The sequence below is a fragment of the Perissodus microlepis genome, chromosome 22, assembly GCF_051167445.1.
Source record: "Perissodus microlepis isolate ML-2025 ecotype Zambia chromosome 22, ASM5116744v1, whole genome shotgun sequence".
Classification (NCBI taxonomy): domain Eukaryota; kingdom Metazoa; phylum Chordata; class Actinopteri; order Cichliformes; family Cichlidae; genus Perissodus; species Perissodus microlepis.
The window spans coordinates 31,292,946-31,314,359 of record NC_140481.1 but is presented as its reverse complement, the minus strand read 5'-3'; the positions used below and the strand labels follow the sequence as shown (position 1 = coordinate 31,314,359).

Genomic DNA, 21,414 nt, shown 5'->3' with positions numbered 1-21,414 from the left:
TTTTCTCTTATAGTTTTTCTAGGTATATTGATGATCGGGTGTTGTCTCATTCCTCTGGTAAGGCGAGTGTTGGTAAAACTGGTAAGCAGGGCCCTAGACTCTGGTTCAGCTGGTTCAGCTGGTCCGGGGTATATGATGCCGTTGCGAGAAGCCGCCTGGACGGAGGAGTGAAACAAATTCGGGTAAAGGTTGGCCGATGGCCAAAGAGGAGGAGTGTGGACAAGAGATATTTTATTTTGTATTCTTATGGTGACAATTTATAATCAGAACTATCATTGATCAATCATTCATCATTGTCGAATCTGCTGACAGAATAATCTCTGAATTATATCTATGGTAATCTGATCACTTTAATTAGTCTATTTTTGTTCTCTATCATTCTTTCTATCTGCTTAAGCTATTGCAAATGGTATCCATATCATTGTATTCACACCTCTCGAAGCTGTGGGTCCAGTAGGGCCTTCTACATTCACTTACACACATATTCAGGCCTACACCAACATGCACATAGAGAGTCATGGAAAACACGCACGTTCACACCCGCACGTATTAAGAACAGGGAGGTCGTCTCAGGACAGTCTCTCGGATGGACACACAGTCTCACAAAATTGCACAACATATCACACACTTGTTTGTCTCTAAAGTAGCCTCGGATGTCTATATAAGGAGAACTTTTTGAACTGTTATCATTTCCAGTAAGATCTAACTGTGATGTCATCAGGGTAATATAAGGATGGGGAGCGGTCTGCTCGTTGAAGATTGTAAGATTGTTGTTGCAAGTTTCTTCCCACACTCTGCGCAAGTGTGTAAATAAAGATCACTATTTTTGGCCACCTACCTGGATTCAGTCTGCTTACTTCTCTTACCCAAATCGAACAAGTTTCAACAAGGCTAAGCAGGGAAGATAAGGGGGAGAGGAGAGGAGAAAAAGTGCGACCGCCTTCGCCAAGAGCCAAAGAGAGAAAAAATCACATTGCTGTTAATGGATATTTAAATTAGTGCGCAGGTTTCCACTATCAGCAATGATTGGTATGAATGCATGTGACTGGACTGTGATGGACTGATGATGTGGACTAAGTGTGACTGACTTGAAATTGAGATTAAAGACTGTAACTATTTTAGGATTAGTCACTTCTAATGCCTAATCCACCCAAACAGTAAAAAAAAGGTGGTGTGTTTTTTTGTTTGTTTGTTTGTTTGCTTGTTTTTGCAGGAGCAGGAGGATGACAGAGTCCAGAGGAGGGGGAGACTGTAGGTTCACACGAGTGTGTGTTGGCCCTGCAGACTTAACCCTTTAGCTGCCACTTTTCTGTGTTACTACTTTTTGTGTGAAGGAAACTGTGGTTTTACTGGCTGCTTGTTGGTTATAGTATCACACTGTATTGTTGGAAAATGTTAAACGCTACAGTGGGAAAGTGTGCATACAATGTGGACAATATACTGCATTGAAACCAGTGTTCACAGCATCAGATTGTTAACTACATGATTTACAGCAGCACCTCTGGAATCTGTTGATCCAGACCTGACCTCCAGGACGCTCCACTGCTAATGTTTTTTTTTTCTCTCTGAGGGTCTTTGTGCAGGATTTGGCATCACACAGACCGACATGAGTGAAATGAAGCAGGATGTGCTGTGATTACAGAACATCTTAGTGCTGGGCTCATTATCATATCACTATTTATCTCAAGCTACTGAGCTCATAGTGTTAAAACAAGTGAGTGACATTACTTAAGAACAGTCACTGATTACAGTAGTTTTGCATAAACACATGAGATGATCCATGATTTGGGCGAATTATGGCAACAGTAGTGTTTTTAATGATATGAAAAAATAAACTGCACATGGCACACTTGTGTCTGTGGGGCTGGATGCCTTGTTACTCTTTTGACCTACAGTTGTTTGCAAATGTGAAGTTTATATTAACTCACAAAGTTTGTTTTCTAGGCAATAATAGCGTGGATGCAGGCTCCAGGCAGAGCCAGGAGTTCAACAGGCTTAACAACCACATCTTTTAACACAGGTTTACATGGCTGGAGTGAAGCTACTCCGGAGGACAAGCCCTGATATTGCCTGAGAAATGATCTAATTAACCTTTTCCTTTTGTTATTCTCCTAGTTCTGATGAGTTGACTCATGGGAGGGACCATGTGTCAAAAGGAGAGATTCCAGATTTAACATGAAACAGTTTAACATGAAACAATGTTTTCTATGTTTTCCATGATTTTTACTGGGATTTGTGGGATTAACAGTTCATGTACAGGTATTAAACCTCTACGGGGGTACATCCATGTTGAGATAAGGTTTTGATGACCTATAAGTAAAGTTCATTCAACTGAAAGGAAAATGTGGTTTGATGATGGTTGATCTGTTTTCCAAATGGTTAAAAGTTTTTCCTTCTCGTAAGGAGATACAAGTGCAGTAGCCAGGTTATTACTGGAAGAAATCATCCCAAGGGGGGGGAATCTCCACACTGAGACTGGGTCAAAAATCGTCAGAGAACTAACGAGAAGCAGGGACCAGTCCTGGCATAGCTGACAGCCCAGGCAGTGGTTGAGGTCAAGGGTCGTGCCTTTTAGGGTCCTGCTAGTCCTCATTAGAAGATTCCAGAAGCACAGCAATAACCATAAAGGTTAAGAGAGATCTCTGCGTTAGATGCTGAGGGAAGACAACAAGGGTTTACGACGTACTTTCCCTTTAAACCTACAGCTACGTTGGAATGAGAGAGTGAGGGGTGAAAAGAGCGCCCTCCTCCAACAAGAGCGTGCCAAACTCCAACAAGGGCGTGCAGAGCAGGCTCTGTGTCATCCACGAGGGATCAGCGAATGAACGCAGTCAACACCTGATTAAAAAGTCAGGCAGTTTTGCCTGAAAAAGTTCTGTGGGTTTTTAAGTTAAGGTGGTCGTTGGTGTGACGTTTCTAATCATTTTACAAATAATATATATTTACATGACTCCAAACATAAAGTCTTCTGACTTTATTGAAGCCATCTTCAATTTCTGCGTGTTTGTGGGTCTCTCTGTATCCAGTTTAGTATGTAATAACAAGAAAGCATGCTCTTTTGAGTTGAAATAAGGTGACTTGACTATTGAGGAATATAATGTTTCTTTGCTTGAGAAAGTCTTGGGTGGTTTTTAAATTTTTGGGGGGTCATTATCCATTTGCACTGTGAAGGGTTGTCCAGTGAGTGTTGCAGCACTTGGTTGAATCTGAGCAGAGAGTATTGCTGTGTACACTTCACATTTCTCACTGATACCTCTATCAGCAGTAACATTATCAATAAACACTAGTGGCCCAGCTACACTGGCAGCCAAAAACATCAGTGCCATAACTTTGGTTTGCTTCAGATCAGTTTTGAATAATTCACTAATTTTGTGATTAAAAAATACATCATGAACAAATAGTGAACATTTTTATACTTGGTCTGCCCCACAGTCATTCTATAAATAAATGACTGTGATCATAAAGCTACTGAAAGAGGTTTTATAGGTAGTGCTATCAGCATGAACAGGTCTGATAACAGCCCCGTTCAAAATATATTTAAAATAGATCAAAAATGAATCATAAAACAAAACATTTAATTACACAATTTGAAATATCATATATGGTGAAGAAAAAGCTTAGATTCTTCCTAAAACTTTAAAATGTCTCAGTTCAATGTCATGATGAATTCGCTGATTCACTAATAAACAGCACCATGAGCCTGATGCAGGTCTTTGGTGGAGTCAACAAATTTCCATAGAGAGGCACTTTGCATCAGCAGCACCATGCTCCAGTGCTCTGGGAGAGTTTATAGTCCTGAGAGTTGAACACTGGATGACTGACAGCTGTCCTTCATCACAACAGAAGCCACAGAAATCCTCCTCATCAAAAACATGACTTTGATCTGCGTCCTCATCTGGACTCTCCTCTGCTGCTGCTTCACAGGTAAAGTCCAGAGAATCAAACTCCTCTCCTCTATCAACATCTGTCCCTCTGAAATGAAGCCCACAAAACCATGAAGCTGCTTTATGTTTTTGTCTCTGTCTCCTCAGAGTCCAGAGGACAGATCACAGTGACTCAGCCTGGAGCAGTGAGCTCTGCTGTGGGAGGAACTGTGAACATCAAGTGTAAGACCAGTCCTAATGTTAATTTTTGGAACAACAACCATCTTTTAGCCTGGTACCAACAGAAAGATGGCGGAGTTCCTAAACTGCTCATTTATCATGCTACCACTCGAGTATCAGGGATTCCAGCTCGTTTTACAGGCAGTGGATCAAACTCTGACTTCACTCTGACCATCAGTGGAGTCCAGGCTGAAGATGCAGCAGTTTATTACTGTCAGAGTGAACACTGGCTGAACAGTCAAGCTGTGTTCACACAGTGAAAAACAGTCGTACAAAAACCTCCCCCAGTCAGACTGAACAGAAACTGAAGTGACTGCTGCAGCTGGAAGATACTGCAGAGACTGATACAGTTCACTGAGGACACACACACAAAATAAAGCCCTTCAACACAAATATGTGCTATCTCATGCATGTTGTTTTCAACTTGCAAATATATAATTAACTAAAGAACAAACGTGGGCCAGTAACAGATACCAAGATGAATCTTAGTCATGACCTTTGATAACCGCAGTGGAACAAAGCCATAACATCTAATCAAGTGTCAGGGCTGTCGCCAGAGTGTGGAGTGAACCCAAGACAGCCTCCGAGCTGTGGTGTGGACAATGACTTTATTTACAATGATGTAGAAACACAACAGTAGTGAATAAAATGTGATTTGGAGCAAAAGAAGTGTAACATAAACTATTACCCACACAGTAAAATTGTTATGGCCCTGATCTGGCCCACACAATGTGCTTACACATGGCCCACATACCGCAAAGAATGACGGCCCTTTGGTGGCCCAGATCAGGTTTGCCAGAGGTGGCCCACACATGGGCCAGCACAAGGCCAGCTGCAGATACAATGGTGGTCCTGTGCTGGCCCAGAACAGTTTCAGCTCTGGCCCCAGATGTCAGCCTAATGTTTACCTTAATCAACCCATGTAATAACAACATGTGCCGGAACATAATAGTGCAAAAATAACATGATGAAACTCTGTTCAGACCCTTACAAGTACGCATATTGAGACAGGCCCCATGTGAAGCAGCAAATGCTATACAGGGCTTCACAGTTCTTGCATGGCCTTCAGAATTCACTAATACTCTCCAAGTACTTTCACCAAAAAGGCTTTTACTATCCAGATAGCTTCTTTCTCCTTCCATCTGTATCTCTAGCGTAGCTGATTGGTACATGAAGGCACACACAGGTGTCCGAGCAGCGCACACAGATTGGGGGAGGGTCAGTCCTGCCTCCACACCATTTATCCACATATTGATTAAACTTATGTTTACATGCTTTTTATCAGCATTCATTATATTTAATTGCTTTTTATCAATATTTATTCCCATTGTGAAATGAGTATTTTAATCAAAAGAGTATCAATATTTATGCTTTTAATCCCGTTTTTAACACTGGGTTACAATTTCATTAGCAATAAATTTAATAACCCTCTATATTAACAGTTACACACTATATAGAACAACTTTATAGAATTATATTTGTTTGCAGATGTTAGCAGCTATCAGTGAATAGTTATCAGCTATTTTGAAACAAAACTGTAGAGAGACACGGCTCTCTAACTCTGAAACAAACAAACTCAACAACATAATTCTCCACTAGGCCTTTACTGAATCCAAATTCAGTTTCTGCTCGTTTGTGGGCCTTTCTTCATTCAGTTTAGTATTTAATAACAGGAATGCATGCTCTGTTGAGGTGAAAGAAGGTGACTTAAAAATGGAAGAATATCCTATTTCTTTGCCTCTGAAAGTCTTGGGTGGTTTTTAAAGTTTAGTATATTAGCTGATTGACGATTTCCTGAACCTTATGCTAACTTTGAACTGAAAATACTTCATCTTTTTAATTTATCTTTGAATAATGAGGAAACAAGTCTTATATCTCCATGAAATGGGTTGTAGTAGACAGTTGTTCAATTACTTTTGAGTGTCTGGCGAAAAAATCCTTGTGGGAAAAATCTACACACCTTTTCAATTCAAATACAATCAGAAAGTTAGACAACCGACTTTGTGATCTTGATTATATTCATGTGATTGATCTATTACTAAACAGCTGTCAGGGGTTGCTGTGTGGATGTGAAGAAGAGGGGACCCAAACACAGGACTCGTGGTGAGGATTAAGGGTGTTTAATGCAATGGCAGGATGAACGGATGAACAGCACATGGAAGAAGACTGGCTGACTGACTGAACTGAAGTGAAAGGCAAACAAGCAGAGTAGACAGCAGTGACAACATCAATGACAAGACAGTGAGCGAGTGGAAACTGAGGACTTAAATTTCCAAAAAGAAACTGTTGTGGTGGGCGACCACGTGGCCAGCGGCTGAGCCAAAACAGGTCCGGTGGGAAGACAGCGGCGGCCACTGAGCAGGTCCGAAGGCCGGCGGCGAGGAAGTCCAGTCAGTGGGTGGAAGGTGGCTGCTGACACCAAACTTGACATGGATGAGCCGCCGGTGGCGGAGCAGCTGCAGGTGACGGCGTGGGAGCCTCTAGAGAGGTCAGGTGGAATCCTGGCCGCCCTCACCCTGGGCGCTGGGACAGGCACGGGAGCTAGCTGGACACCAGTCACCCCCACCCGAGGAACCGGAACAGGTGCAGGAGTGGACTGTGTCTTAGCTGCCCTCGCCCTAGGAGCTGGCACAGGAGTGGGTGCTGGCTGGACGTCAGTTGCATCATCCCAAGGGGCTGGTGCAGGTGCGGGTACGTGCTGAGCCCTAGCCACCCGAGTAGGTGCTACAGAGACAGGCTGAGCCTTAGCTGCCTTCACCTGAGAAGGTGAAACAGGTGAAGGGGAAGGCCGAATCTTAGCTGCCCTGCTGGCAGGAAGAGGCTGAACAATGGGTGAAGAAATAATGATTGACTGGGAGAAATTATCGGGTTTAGTGGTGTAATTAATAATGGCCTGGGATGGAGGAACTGGGACAGGCTGACAGGTAGGTGAAGAAATAGCAAAATGAGGAAAATTATCAGCCTGAGCAGCATTGATGTCTTTAATGGGAGCCTCTGAGGGCAAGACAGTTCTTTTGGAGGCAGAATGGTAATGAGTAGTAATTGGATAGTCCAGAATGTAATCACAGTAAACAGTCTTTGGTTTAGATGGAGTCCCGGCGCCCCGGCGAGGTGGAAGGTCTGGTGAATGAGGCGGGCAGTGTGAGTGCGAGGAGCGGCGATAGAGGGAGAGGCCGAAGCGCGGTGAGAGACGCCCACTCTCCGCGGCGAATGCTCCGGTGCAGGTGAGGCAGCAGGTGGGAGAACGCAGCGTCCCCGAGGGCCGCTGAGAGCCAGGCAAGTCCCCTCGAAGACGTTCCGCGAAGAGCCGCTGTTTCTCCCTGAGCTCCTCCGCCCAGCGGGAGAGCGCTGCCTCCTGCCGCTCGAACCGGCCCGAGTCCGCTGAGTCCCAAGCATGTCTTCGTGGCACGGGTCTTGTCATTCTGTCAGGGTTTGCTGTGTGGATGTGAAGAAGAGGGGATCCAAACGCAGCACTCGAGGTGAGGATTAAGGGAGTTTATTGCAATGGCAGGATGAACGGACGAACAGAACAGGGAAGAAGACTGGCTGACTGGACTGGACTGAACTGAAAGGCCAACATGCAGAGTAGACAGCAGTGACAACATCAATGAAAAGACAGTAAGTGAGTGGAAACTGAGGACTTAAATACACTGGCTGAATAATGACTGACTGGAGACTGGTGAGTGAACAGCTGAACATAATTGAAGTAACACACAGGGAAAGGCTGGCATAAAGAACAGGGAGTGAAAACAGAGAATAAACCAGACATGAAACAAACTGAAAATGCTGGGTCAACGACCCAGGAACCCTGACAACAGCATGTTGGAGTCAGTCCAGGAGAAAGTCACACCAAAAGTTTCAATGCCCCGAAGATATCATTCATCATGACTTTTATAGCAGTAGCTGAATGAATGTTTAATTCTGTTTTTAATCTGCTGCAGCAGTTTGTAGTTAAGGAGAACACTTAGAGATCCTGAATGAATAAATAAAAGACTAAAAACAAAAATACTTGGACCTTGAAAGTGCATCCCAGATCAAAAAATTATAATTATACCATTTTACATTTTTCTTGAAACATGTTGGCCGATTGAAATGACACCTGTGAATTCACAATGTGATGACTGCTTATGAAGTCATGCTGGAGTCACTGTGAATATTTCCATAGAGAGGCACTTTGCATCAGCAGCACCATGCTCCAGTGCTCTGGGAGAGTTTATAGTCCTGAGAGTTGAACACTGGATGACTGACAGCTGTCCTTCATCACAACAGAAGCCACAGAAATCCTCCTCATCAACAACATGACTTTGATCTGCGTCCTCATCTGGACTCTCCTCTGCTGCTGCTTCACAGGTAAAGTCCAGAGAATCAAACTCCTCTCCTCTATCAACATCTGTCCCTCTGAAATGAAGCCCACAAAACCATGAAGCTGCTTTATGTTTTTGTCTCTGTATCCTCAGAGTCCAGAGGACAGATCACAGTGACTCAGCCTGGAGCAGTGAGCTCTGCTGTGGGAGGATCTGTGAGCATCAAGTGTAGGACCAGTCAGAATGTTCATGGCAACAACCATTTAGCCTGGTACCAACAGAAAGATGGAGGAGTTCCTAAACTGCTCATTTACTATGCTAGCACTCGACAATCAGGGATTCCAGATCGTTTTACAGGCAGTGGATCAAACTCTGACTTCACTCTGACCATCAGTGGAGTCCAGGCTGAAGATGCAGCAGTTTATTACTGTGTAGGTCAGCACTATCCTAACAGTCAGTGGGTGTTCACACAGTGAAAAACAGTCGTACAAAAACCTCCCTCAGTCAGACTGAACAGAAACTGAAGTGACTGCTGCAGCTGGAAGATACTGCAGAGACTGATACAGTTCACTGAGGACACACACACACACACACACACACACACACACACACACACACACACACACACACACACACACACGCAGAGTTGTGATAGAGTGAAAATGTCAATAATGCTTCTTTAATTAAATGAAGATATGTCCAAAAAAGAGGAAATTTCCTAATGCATCGTTACAAAAATATCATGTTTTTAAAGATTGAACCCTTGAAAAAAAAACAAAAAGTGGGCACATCTTTTTTTTTTTTCTTATTTTCCTGAATTCTGAGAAAAAAGTCAGAATTCTGATTTTTTCTCAGAATTCTGGAAAAGAAGAAGAAGAAAAAAAAAAAGATGTGCCCACTTTTTGTTTGGCAAGGCAATGAGGAAAGACACACTTATTGTGGATATGGTCCATCAGAATAATGCAATTCGACTGCATGAAATACAGCAGTGGATTATAGAAGACAACATACATGTTGAATCTAGCAAAAAGGAAAAAAAAAGGTTGCAATGTCATAGGTCAGCGTGCCATTATTGAACTGCCTGGTCAGTGTGGTGGAAACGTACCTATCTGTGCTGCCATCAGCAGCTATGGGGTTCTCCACAGCCTGTTACTGTTGGGCCGTACAACACCGAACTTCTAGTAACATCCCTGGAGGGTCTACGGGATGCTTTGCTCGAGTAGAGAGATCGCAAACGTGTCCTTGCCCAGTTCTGAAATTGGGCAAGGATGCCCAATTGTAGAAAGCTTTTACAGTGTTTGTCTTAACTCAACACGATAGAGTAGTGAGGAAAAGAAAAGTAATAATAAGTAACTTGACTCGGAGCGCTCCGCGACGTCGCCCTCTGGGGAGGGCCATCTTCTGTGATTATAGTGGTCGTCTCCTTTTCGTCCCTGCTGACCTAAACTTAATTAAATCTGTGCATAGAAAGTACAACAATTTTAAATAATGATTTTTAAGCTTTATATGTTCACATTCAAAGTTCTGCAAAATAGGAGATATTAAAAAAAATATTAAAGATCAATGACAAACAACACCATGCACTGGACTAAATGGACACATTTCCACTAAAAAAATAGTTGTGACTGAAGTGACCCTTAAGGCCCACATAACTCCTTATCTTTGAAGGGCATAAGATATAGTGATGGTTCAATTATGTATCAGCTATTTACAAAACACAGCCACATTTAGAGATTGTCCCCCATTTTCAGATTCCCACATTTATTTGGAAAAGCCAAAATAACTTTAAATGTAGTAATTTTAAAAAAAATATTTGGATGGAAACCCTCTGTAGACCATCACTACCTAATGCCTTGAAGACATGGAGATCACCAAATTCGCTGTGTCTTCCCTTGAGATGCTCCACTAGGCCTTTACTGAGTCCAAATTCAGTTTCTGCTTGTTTGTGTGTCTCTCTGCATTCAGTTTAGTATTTAATAACAGGAGAGCATGCTCTGTTGAGATGAAATAAGGTGACTTGACCATTGAAGAAGATTCTACTTCTTTGCATGAGAAAGTCTTGGGTGGTTTTTAGAGTTTTCTTTGGGCCATTATCCATTTGAACTGTGAAGTGCAGTCTAATGAGTGTTGCAGCACTTGGTTGAATGTGAGCAGAGAGTAAAGCTGTGCACATTTCATATTTCATCATACTGATAAAGCTTCATCAGAACTGTGCCTTTTAAGTCTTTTTCTGGTAAAGTGTTATCCAGTCTTCCAGTCCTTGAGTGTAACCAGTCGTTTGCAACTAGCAAGAGTTTTCTTTCATGAAGGTGTCTCTTAATAGTCGACTTTGTCTATAGTACAACTCCCTCCAAGACAGTGTTTTTTAGATTCATCCATTTGTATTGTTTAATTTGTGGTAAAGTTTTTGTTTTTTTCTTAACTTTCAATTCTAAAGTCCTAAAGTTTTTCCAATCTCTGTTATATGTTTGTTTTAGTTTTTAAGTTGAATGATGATTTTCAAGACGTCATGAACTCAGAATACTCTATCTTTTTAATTTATCTTGGAATAATGAGGAAACAAGTCCTGTCTGTCCATGGAATGGGTTGTAGTAGAGAGTCGTTCAATTACTTTTGAGCATCGGGCAAAAAAAAATAAAAAAATAAAAATCATTGTGGGAAAAATGTGCACACCTTATCTGTTCAATTACAATCAGAACAATAGAAAACTGACTTTGAGATCTTGATTACATTAATTTGATTGATCTATTACTAAACAGCATCATGAAACTGATCCAAGTCAGTGTTGGGGTCAGTCCAGTCGAAAAGTCACACCAAAAGTTTCATCGCCTTAAAGATGTTATTCATGACTTTTATAGCGGTAGCTGAATGGATGTTTAAATCAGTTTTTAATCTGCTGCAGCAGTTTGTAGATCAGGAGAAGACTTAGAGTTCCTGAATGAAGGAATAAATAAAGACTAAAAACAAAAAAACAAAAATACTTGAACCTCGAAAGTGCATCCAAGATCCAAGACCAAAAATATTAAATTGCAGCATTTTACCTCTTCCTCAAAACATGTTGGTCGATTGACGTGACACCCGTGAATTCACACTGTGATGACTGCTTATGTAATCATGCTGGAGTCAGTCAGATGATTTCCATAGAGAGGCACTTTGCATCAGCAGCACCATGCTCCAGTGCTCTGGGAGAGTTTATAGTCCTGAGAGTTGAACACTGGATGACTGACAGCTGTCCTTCATCACAACAGAAGCCACAGAAATCCTCCTCATCAAAAACATGACTTTGATCTGCGTCCTCATCTGGACTCTCCTCTGCTGCTGCTTCACAGGTAAAGTCCAGAGAATCAAACTCCTCTCCTCTATCAACATCTGTCCCTCTGAAATGAAGCCCACAAAACCATGAAGCTGCTTTATGTTTTTGTCTCTGTATCCTCAGAGTCCAGAGGACAGATCACAGTGACTCAGCCTGGAGCAGTGAGCTCTGCTGTGGGAGGAACTGTGAGCATCAAGTGTAGGACCAGTCAGAATATTTATAGCAATCATTTATCCTGGTACCAACAGAAAGATGGAGAAACTAAACTGCTCATTTACTACACTAGCAGTCGATATTCAGGGATTCCAGCTCGTTTTACAGGCAGTGGATCAAACTCTGACTTCACTCTGACCATCAGTGGAGTCCAGGCTGAAGATGCAGCAGTTTATTACTGTGTAGGTCAGCATTATATCAACAGTCAGCATCTGTTCACACAGTGAAAAACAGTCGTACAAAAACCTCCCTCAGTCAGACTGAACAGAAACTGAAGTGACTGCTGCAGCTGGAAGATACTGGACACACACACACACACACACACACACACACACACACACACACACACACACACACACACACACACACACACACAGTGATAGAGTGAAAATGTTATTGTTGCTAAACAAAAAAGAAGTTGGAAATCTATCTGTATCTCAGTCAATCAAATTTTGACCTTTGACCTCTGCTTCATAGCAGCTCAAATACATGTGAACCAATTCCTGAATATTGCTCATTATGAAAACATTTCTTAAAGAAAGAGAAAAAAACACAAGTAAATCACCAAAATCAGTGAGTCACAATTGTCTGCATAACTTAGCAAATACTTCAAATAGAAACTTTAAGTCCAATTTTCTCAGGTTTGTAGTTTTTTTCTTTTTTGCTGTTCAATACTAGTCTGATAACTTTGTCTTGGAATTCCAATAAAATTGATTCATGTTTGTGGCTGTAATGTGACAAAATGTGGGAAAGTTCAAGGGGGCCGAATACTTTTGCAAGCCACTGTATGTGTGTCCTCATTAGGATAGGGATTTATATTGGCGTGAGGGACTGTAGTGTATAAGTTCTTATTGTTAAATGATAGTTATGAGATGGTGTGTTTCAGGTGATTTTACAGAAAAACACCAAAATAATGTACTGCATTACTTTAAAAAAGTACTCTGCATAATAGAATACTTTAAGATACCTACCTCAACACTGATCATTTGACTCATTCTTATATTGCGCTTTTCTACTCCACCTGAGAACTCAAATTGCTTCATATAACAAGCTACAACATGCTGAAACATTCATTAAACAGCATGCAATGACTTTGCATGAATAACGGCGGTGTCGCTCAATATTCTCAGTAATAAAATCATAATCTCTAAGTTCTTATCAATTCCCCTTCGCACTTATTCTTTAACATAAACTTGGCTTAACTTCATGTATTCAAAGTGACTTAATTCTACTGACTCATATTGACTTTCTACAGATAGCACACTGGTTTCCAATAAGAATCCTGGAAATCATTATTTAGAGTTTAATATTGACATCACCACAAAAGTAAGACAAACACTCGATTCTTATTTAATGTAGATTTTTTTTATTCTTTAAAACTTTAAACAAACTTTAAACTTTAAACAAAGCAATGAAACATGAGAGAAGAAATTGGAAAAAAAAAAAGCTCCAGAATGCAGTGTGAAAGTAAGACCAGCATAAAAGTCACATATAGTTCAGGACTGGAAACACTGGTCTCTCCTCAGTGGCTCTGAGACTAGAGTGTGGGAGCCCTGGGTGGCCTCACAGGTCACAGAGCCCACCTTCATCCAGTGGTCTGCAGGGAGCCTCAGGGTGCTGCTCCAGCTGTAGAGGCCGTCGTTCTCCTGCACCACGGGGCTCCTGCTCTCCTCCCAGCTGATGCTGCCACTGCCATCCACCTTCCAGGACAGACTCCAGTCTGAGGGGAAGCCCTTGTTGGCCAGACACATGAGCGTGGCCTTCCCCTGTTTCAGCTCCTCACTGGAGGGACCCAGCACCTTCAGTGCGGGGCGGGTATCACCTAGGAGACACCAATCAGGTTAGAGCACAGGGAGCACAATTTGAATTTCTCTGTTAAGAAGTTTCTGTCAGGTGTTTTTTCTGCTCCACCAGTCATTAACTCACACATTGTTTCACTTCCCTTTAAGAAACCTCTCATGCATATCAGCACAGAGAGAATCATCACACAGTTTGAGCTGAAATATGTTCAAACTACACTGGAAATAAAAGAAGCAGATGTGGAAACATTTACAAAAACAATGTTAGCTTCAAAATCATCAGTTATCTATAACACATCACTTTTTAGAGATAAGAAACTTAATAGCACTACTTGAATGATGTGGATTATTTTTTTTTACTGCTTACATGATTTTAATGACATTTGAAATGATATCTGCTACAACAGAAACACCAGACGTGCTGCACACTGTCAAATGCCCATCTTTAACTTCTGGAAATAAAATAAGCAGATATGGCAACAATTATACAAGATGTTAAGCTTCAAAAACCTCCGTTCTGTATAATACACAAGTTTTCTACTTACCTCATGTGAATTTCAGTCATTTATTGTAGTGCTTTTAGGATTTCTAAGTGAATTCTACATTTTTACTGATTAAGTAAAACACCAGAAATCTTTATCTTCACTCTGTTTAACTTGAGGACAGTTACCTTTAATTCATCTTAGAAACAGTGACTGTGATTTAAAACGAGAAAATAATCACAGGCTGATGACAGTTTATATTATTTACACAATGCATTGTCTTTATGTCAGAAATGTCGACATAAAATCGAATTAAAGCTGATGGAGTCAGCCTCCAGTGTATAATGGTTATAATATTACCTCTACATGAACACTTCATTGTTATAAAGCTAACATTTAAACCTCGATGTAGTTTCTTTATAAACATTATAATCTTACTTCCAACATCCAGTCTGGTTCCTCCTCCAAAAGTCCACCACAGTGATACAAACTCACTGAGCCGCTGTACAAAAACCTCTGACTGTAGAGAGACACGGCTCTCTGACTCTAACAGACTAAATTAAAACCAAAAGCTCTCAAGAGTTAACCAGACATATATATATATCAATAATCCTCAAGTCAACTCTGATGTTTTATATTATTTGTTAATATTGATTTTAACATTTATTCTGAAGCTAACTTTGTGTCTTCATGAAAATTGATCTAAAAACTATTTTAATGATTTTTGTTTTCTGGCACACTGAACAGAAAAGTCAAGATAACCACAAGAAAGAAATCTGATAAAGTAAAAGAGGTTTAAGTTCGTCTTACTTCCAACATCCAGTCTGGTTCCTCCACCAAAAGTCCACCACAGTGATACAAACTCATTGAGCCGCCGTACAAAAACCTCTGACTGTAGAGAGACACGGCTCTCTGACTCTGAAACAAACAAACTCAACAATATGAATTGTTTTCATCATAGCTTTATAACATATTAATAGTATAATTTTAAAATTAAAATAAAATAAACACAATAAAATAAAGTTCCAAAAATATAATTTGAGAATTTACATTTTATAGTTGTTAAGATACATCACTACAAAAGCTCCCTGTCACAGCTGCGGGTTTTATTGGAAGGACCCAAACGCGGACTCAGATTCAGGGAGTGAGTTTTATTTAGCGTAAGTGAAGCACATAACAGGAACGGGTATGGCGTGAACAAAACTTGGGGAAAACTACAAACCAAACCTGAAACGTGAGGAGACTGAGACAACACAGGGGATGGCCAGCAGGAAACGAGATGCGGATGAAACACCAGTGAGACGCAGATGCTCCAACAAAGAGCAGAGGCAAACACACACTAATATACACACACAAGGAAACAAGGAAATGGCAGACAGGAGGAAGACACAGTTGATTCTAATTAGACGAGACTGGGAGGATGTAACCTGAAAACATTACCATAGAACCAAAAATACTAAGCAAAACACAAGGGAGGAACAGAGAACATTAAACTCTGAACAATCACAAATAACCCAAAATAAACAAAACCACAGAATATTAATTAACCTAAAACATAAACATGGAGTCCACAGACTCCGGACCACGACACTTCCACCTTCTTTCTCAAAACTCTAAACATTAAAGTGAATTTTCAATCTACATTCACAAAACGTCAAACTGCACAAATACATCAAAACAGTTTTACGTGTTCTCACAAACACTCAGTGTCTTTAGATCAGTGGTTCTCAAACTTTTCACAGTGAGTGCCACCTCATAAAATATGTCTCTTGAAGTACCACCCTTATGACCGACATTAAAGTACAGTAGTATAGGCCTATTTACAGTGGCTTGCAAAAGTATTCGGCCCCTTGAACTTTTCCACATTTTGTCACATTACAGCCACAAACATGAATCAATTTTATTGGAATTCCAGGTGAAAGACCAACACAAAGTGGTGCACACGTGAGAAGTGGAACGAAAATCATACATGAATCCAAACATTTTTTACAAATAAATAACTGCAAAGTGGGGTGTGCGTAATTATTCAGCGAGTCAATACTTTGTAGAACCACCTTTGCTGCAATTCCAGCTGCCAGTCTTTTAGGGTCTGTCTCTACCAGCTTTGCACATCTACAGACTGAAATCTTTGCCCATTCTTCTTTGCAAAACAGCTCCAGCTCAGTCAGATTAGATGGACAGTGTTTGTGAACAGCAGTTTTCAGATCTTGCCACAGATTCTGGATTGGATTTAGATCTGGACTTTGACTGGGCCGTTCTAACACATGGATATGTCTTGTTTCAAACCATTCCATTGTTGCCCTGGCTTTATGTTTAGGGTGGTTGTCGTGCTGGAAGGTGAACCTCCGCCCCAGTCTCAAGTTTTTTGCAGACTCCAAGAGGTTTTCTTCCAAGGTTGCCCTCTATTTGGCTCCATCCATCTTCCCATCAACTCTGACCAGCTTCCCTGTCCCTGCTGAAGAGAAGCACCCCAGAGCATGATGCTGCCACCACCATATTTGACAGTGGGGATGGTGTGTTCAGAGTGATGTGCAGTGTTAGTTTTCCACCACACATAGTGTTTTGCATTTTGGCCAAAAAGTTCCATGTTGGTCTCATCTGACCAGAGCAGCTTCTTCCACATGTTTGCTGTGTCCCCCACATGGCTTTTGGCAAACTGCAAACGGGACTTCTTATGGTTTTCTGTTAACAATGGCTTTCTTCTTGCCACTCTTCCATAAAGGCCAACTTTGTGCAGTGCACCACTAATAGCTGTCCTATGGACAGATTCCCCCACCCGAGCTGTCGATCTCTGCAGCTCGTCCAGAGTCACCATGGGCCTCTTGGCTGATCAGCGCTCTCCTTGTTCAGCCTGAGAGTTTAGGTGGACGGCCTTGTCTTGGTAGGTTTACAGTTGTGCCGTACTCCTTCCATTTCTGAATGATGGCTTGAACAGTGCTCCGTGGGATGTTCAAGGCTTGGGAAATCTTTTTGTAGCCTAAGCCTGCTTTGAATTTCTCAGTAACTTTATCCCTGACCTGTCTGGTGTGTTCTTTGGACTTCATGGTGTTGTTGCTCCCAATATTCTCTTAGACAACCTCTGAGGGCGTCACAGAGCAGCTGTATTTGTACTGACATTAGATTACACACAGGTGCCCTCTATTTAGTCATTAGCACTCATCAGGCAACGTCTATGGGCAACTGACTGCACTCAGACCAAAGGGGGCTGAATAATTACGCACACCCCACTTTGCAGTTATTTATTTGTAAAAAATGTTTGGAGTCATGTATGATTTTCGTTCCACTTCTCACGTGTGCAGCACTTTGTGTTGGTCTTTCACCTGGAATTCCAATAAAATTGATCCATGTTTGTGGCTGTAATGTGAAAAAATGTGGAAAAGCCACTGTAACACCACACAGTTTACACGAGACAATTTTATTTCTTATATGAATGTTATTTATTTTAACTGTCACAAACAGGATGTGACAAATGATAATAACAACAACTGTACTGCATTAAAACATTCACAGCAGGTGGGATATCCAATCTTTAAGTGATGACGTATGAACCCTGCTTCTGGATCCAAACTATTCTGCATTTTTTAAGGCTGTTGTGTTTTTAACATGTCTGTTCTCTAAAACCTAAAAGAGGAATTATGGATTTGATCAATCTGGTCCCTGAATGCAATTGACACCCTTTTCTCAACGAGAAGTCTGGGCTCAGGTGAGCCTGAGTGCTGAAGATATCTACCTATTCAGAACCGTGATAACAGGGTCCTTACTGATCGGAGCTGGCTTGGCCCTGACTTATCGAAGAATTAAGAAAGCGGAACCGGCTGTTCAAACCCCCACAAGGCTGCCCGCTGGGATTGAAATGATGGGACGAGGCGTGACATCTCAAAATGGGCTCATTGAGTGCAGCATGGATAAGATCTTGGAGAAGCTCACGGCTGCCGTGAACACTCAGAATAAGATCTCTGAGCACAAACTGGATCACATCTTGGAGAAGCTCACTGCGGTCGTGAGTACTCAGAATCTGCTCTTTGAGCACAAGAATGACAACATCACGGAGCGTAAGGTTGATAACATCATGGAGAAGCTCGCGGCTCTCCAACGGGAGATTGAGAGACCAGTGTCGGACTGTTAGAACAGCTTTGAAATTCATATGAGCTGTTCGCACTAAAGTATAAACCACCATCACTTCATGCGGATACCACTTCGGCGCCAGCTGCGGTCTCAAGGCTGGAGCTGAACAACAACACCCTGATAACGACTGTGTTTAGTCTGTTCTTCCCATTCCATGCAAGGCCACCTGGGTTTGCTGGAAGACTGTTTACTTAGCCTGGCAGGGCGAAGGACACTGTCTCAGCTGAACTCCGGACACACACACATACACACACACACAGACATATATATACATGCAGATGTACACTCATCCCCCCTCCCCCTCCAAAAGCCTTTGACGCTTATTCCCCTCCGATGCTGACGGTGGATCAAGGAGACCAGCGTTTATGCTGCAGGCCCGGATGCACTGTCTACACTGGCTGTCTCTCACCCTTTACCCACCCCTGTTGCTTGTCATGTGTTTCTTTGGTGTATTAAGAGTTTTTTCATGTGCAGAGGTGTTTTTTTCTGTTCTCAAACTGATCTCCCTGTTGGAGCTCAGTCTGGGGGGAGTTATCTTTTTCTCCTTATCTTTCCTCATGTGGTGCATTTTCCATTGTTATACCTCTCTGACCTGTAACATGAAATTTCCCCTTGTGGGACTAATAAAGGTATCTTATCTTATCTTATCTTATCTTACGTTTTAACTGTCATGATCCGGGTGAGTGCGGGGTTTTTCCACTCTGCTGGGCTCCACCTTAAGGCGGAGACTCCCATCAGCCTTCAAACCTGACTGCAATCAAGTCACCAGCATTTAAGACCAGCACTCACAACAGACCTCTGCCAGATCTTCAGCTAACCCACGTTAGTGCTAGGCCGCCAAGCTCTTGAGAGTTTCCCTAACATCTGCATTTCTACTCAGTGTTTTCTCTCTGTCTTAGTCCCTGCCTGGCTGTCACGCTTTACAAACAGGAGAGATGCATCTCTGTCTGGACACTGGGTTTCTGCTATCAGGTTGCACTCCCTTCATCGTGGCCCTTCATCTGCCTCCCTGCCAGGGCCGTTGCTCCAAGTATATTCCGGACTCTCTCCCCACCACTCCTCACCCGGACCCCCTAGACACCCTCCTTGCGCGACACCTGCCCCTGCAATGCATAAGCCATAACCATCATAGTTTAATCAAATGGCTGTGATTCACTAGACTGCCACTGACTGGCTGTCTCTTCTCATTATAGTGACTCTGTGCAACTCCATCCAGGCCGCTGCCCCTTTTCCCTCCCCAGGATCTGTACTTAAACTCTTGCATCTAGTCATAGCACACTGTCTGAGTTTCATGCTTCATAGTTCACAGTTCATAGCCATTATAGTTCCTGCATTGTAATTAAACTAGGCACTGTAAATAAAGCACTGTATTCACGTCAGTTTTGCCTACTGTTTTGTGATGACCCTCCTCCGAGATCACCCCCCCTATCAAAGGGAAATACACCGCTCTGAAGGCGCTGCTGCTGCGGCGCTACTCCCCCCTCCGATGCAGGAGGAAATGAGCCCACCATTTCCCTGGGCCGCCTGTAGCGGCCATGACCGCTGGCGATAAGGAAAGGCTGCACTTCATAGAGGACTCATGCTCGGGGAGACGTTTTCTGGTTGACTCCGGCTCCCAGAAGAGCCTCGGGAAGGCTCGTGTTGTCTTTGCATACCTCCACAATGGTATATATAATTTAATCTTAAAAAAAAAATATGGAGATTTCCCGCGTACCACCAGAGAGAGCCCAAGTACCACTTGTGGTATGTGTACCACAGTTTGAGAAAGACTGCTTTAGATCATGCACAGAACCAGTTAAAATGATACTGCTGAGCATTACACACTACATCACAAAACAGAAAATAACATGTTCAGGACATGAAAGTCGAGTCTTTCCAGTCTCACAGGTTGTCCTGTTGTTCTACAAAACATTTTAACAAGTGATATCTGCGCTGTGGTCATGTTTAACTTTTCCAACCTGTGGTCAGCATCATGCATCAATGTCAATCACTGCAAGCTTTTTTGTACTGAGTGAGTTTTTCAAAACTCTAAAATAACTTTTACAAATTTTTCCTTTTCTTTCTATTTTTTTTAAATGTCTTTCACTTTTGAGGCCATGTTTACACGCACAGGTGTAGTTTGAAAAACATTGACTTTTCTATTTATTCTGGCCTATTTTTTACATGTGAACAGCACTTTAATTTGTTGACAGGTCAATTTCTAACTTCTTTCAGGGTGAAGATTCTCAGAAACTCTGTTCATGTGTTTGTGAGTAGATAAGTACAGTATTTCTTTTCTTTTTTTTATGTGAACAAAATCAGATTGTGTCTTACAAGGACAAATGTGTGTGCTTTTATCTTCAGACAACACTGTCTTATAGTTAGCATGTTTTTATGGCATTTTCAGCATTTTTCCCATCATTGGATAGTAAAACAGTGAAGACAGACAGGAAAGTGGGAAAGACACACATTAAAGGGCCACAGGTTAGACTCAAATCCAGGCTGCTGTCCCCTCCCATGACCCACTGAGCTAAACTGGCACCCTGCACAGTCCTGATTGGCCAACACTTGGATTGGGGTGAGGAAATCTCCTTTCCAAAAAAAATCGTTATTTTGAAATAAATTACAGTGGACATTGTGAAAAACTGATTAACTGATAAACAGCATCAACTATTTGAGCCAAGTAGCTGTTGTATTCAGTCAGAGCATTTCCATAGAGAGGCACTTTGCATCAGCAGCACCATGCTCCAGTGCTCTGGGAGAGTTTATAGTCCTGAGAGTTGAACACTGGATGACTGACAGCTGTCCTTCATCACAACAGAAGCCACAGAAATCCTCCTCATCAAAAACATGACTTTGATCTGCGTCCTCATCTGGACTCTCCTCTGCTGCTGCTTCACAGGTAAAGTCCAGAGAATCAAACTCCTCTCCTCTATCAACATCTGTCCCTCTGAAATGAAGCCCACAAAACCATGAAGCTGCTTTATGTTTTTGTCTCTGTATCCTCAGAGTCCAGAGGACAGATCACAGTGACTCAGCCTGGAGCAGTGAGCTCTGCTGTGGGAGGAACTGTGAGCATCAAGTGTAGGACCAGTC

At 42.1% G+C, this 21,414-nt stretch overlaps 2 pseudogenes across 1 annotated transcript; one reads left to right on the top strand and one right to left on the bottom strand.

Annotated features, from left to right (window-relative positions):
- The first annotated feature begins 8,382 nt into the window (after positions 1-8,382).
- Positions 8,383-8,883, top strand: LOC146363543 (Ig kappa chain V region 2717 pseudogene; annotated as a pseudogene).
- Positions 8,884-13,282: 4,399 nt separating this feature from the next.
- Positions 13,283-19,876, bottom strand: LOC146363542 (Ig kappa-b4 chain C region pseudogene; annotated as a pseudogene). The gene is made up of 3 exons (XR_014799210.1): positions 19,848-19,876; positions 15,025-15,146; positions 13,283-13,755 (listed from the first exon to the last, which is right to left on the bottom strand). The product of XR_014799210.1 is annotated as an Ig kappa-b4 chain C region pseudogene (transcript).
- Between the last annotated feature and the right edge of the window lie 1,538 nt (positions 19,877-21,414).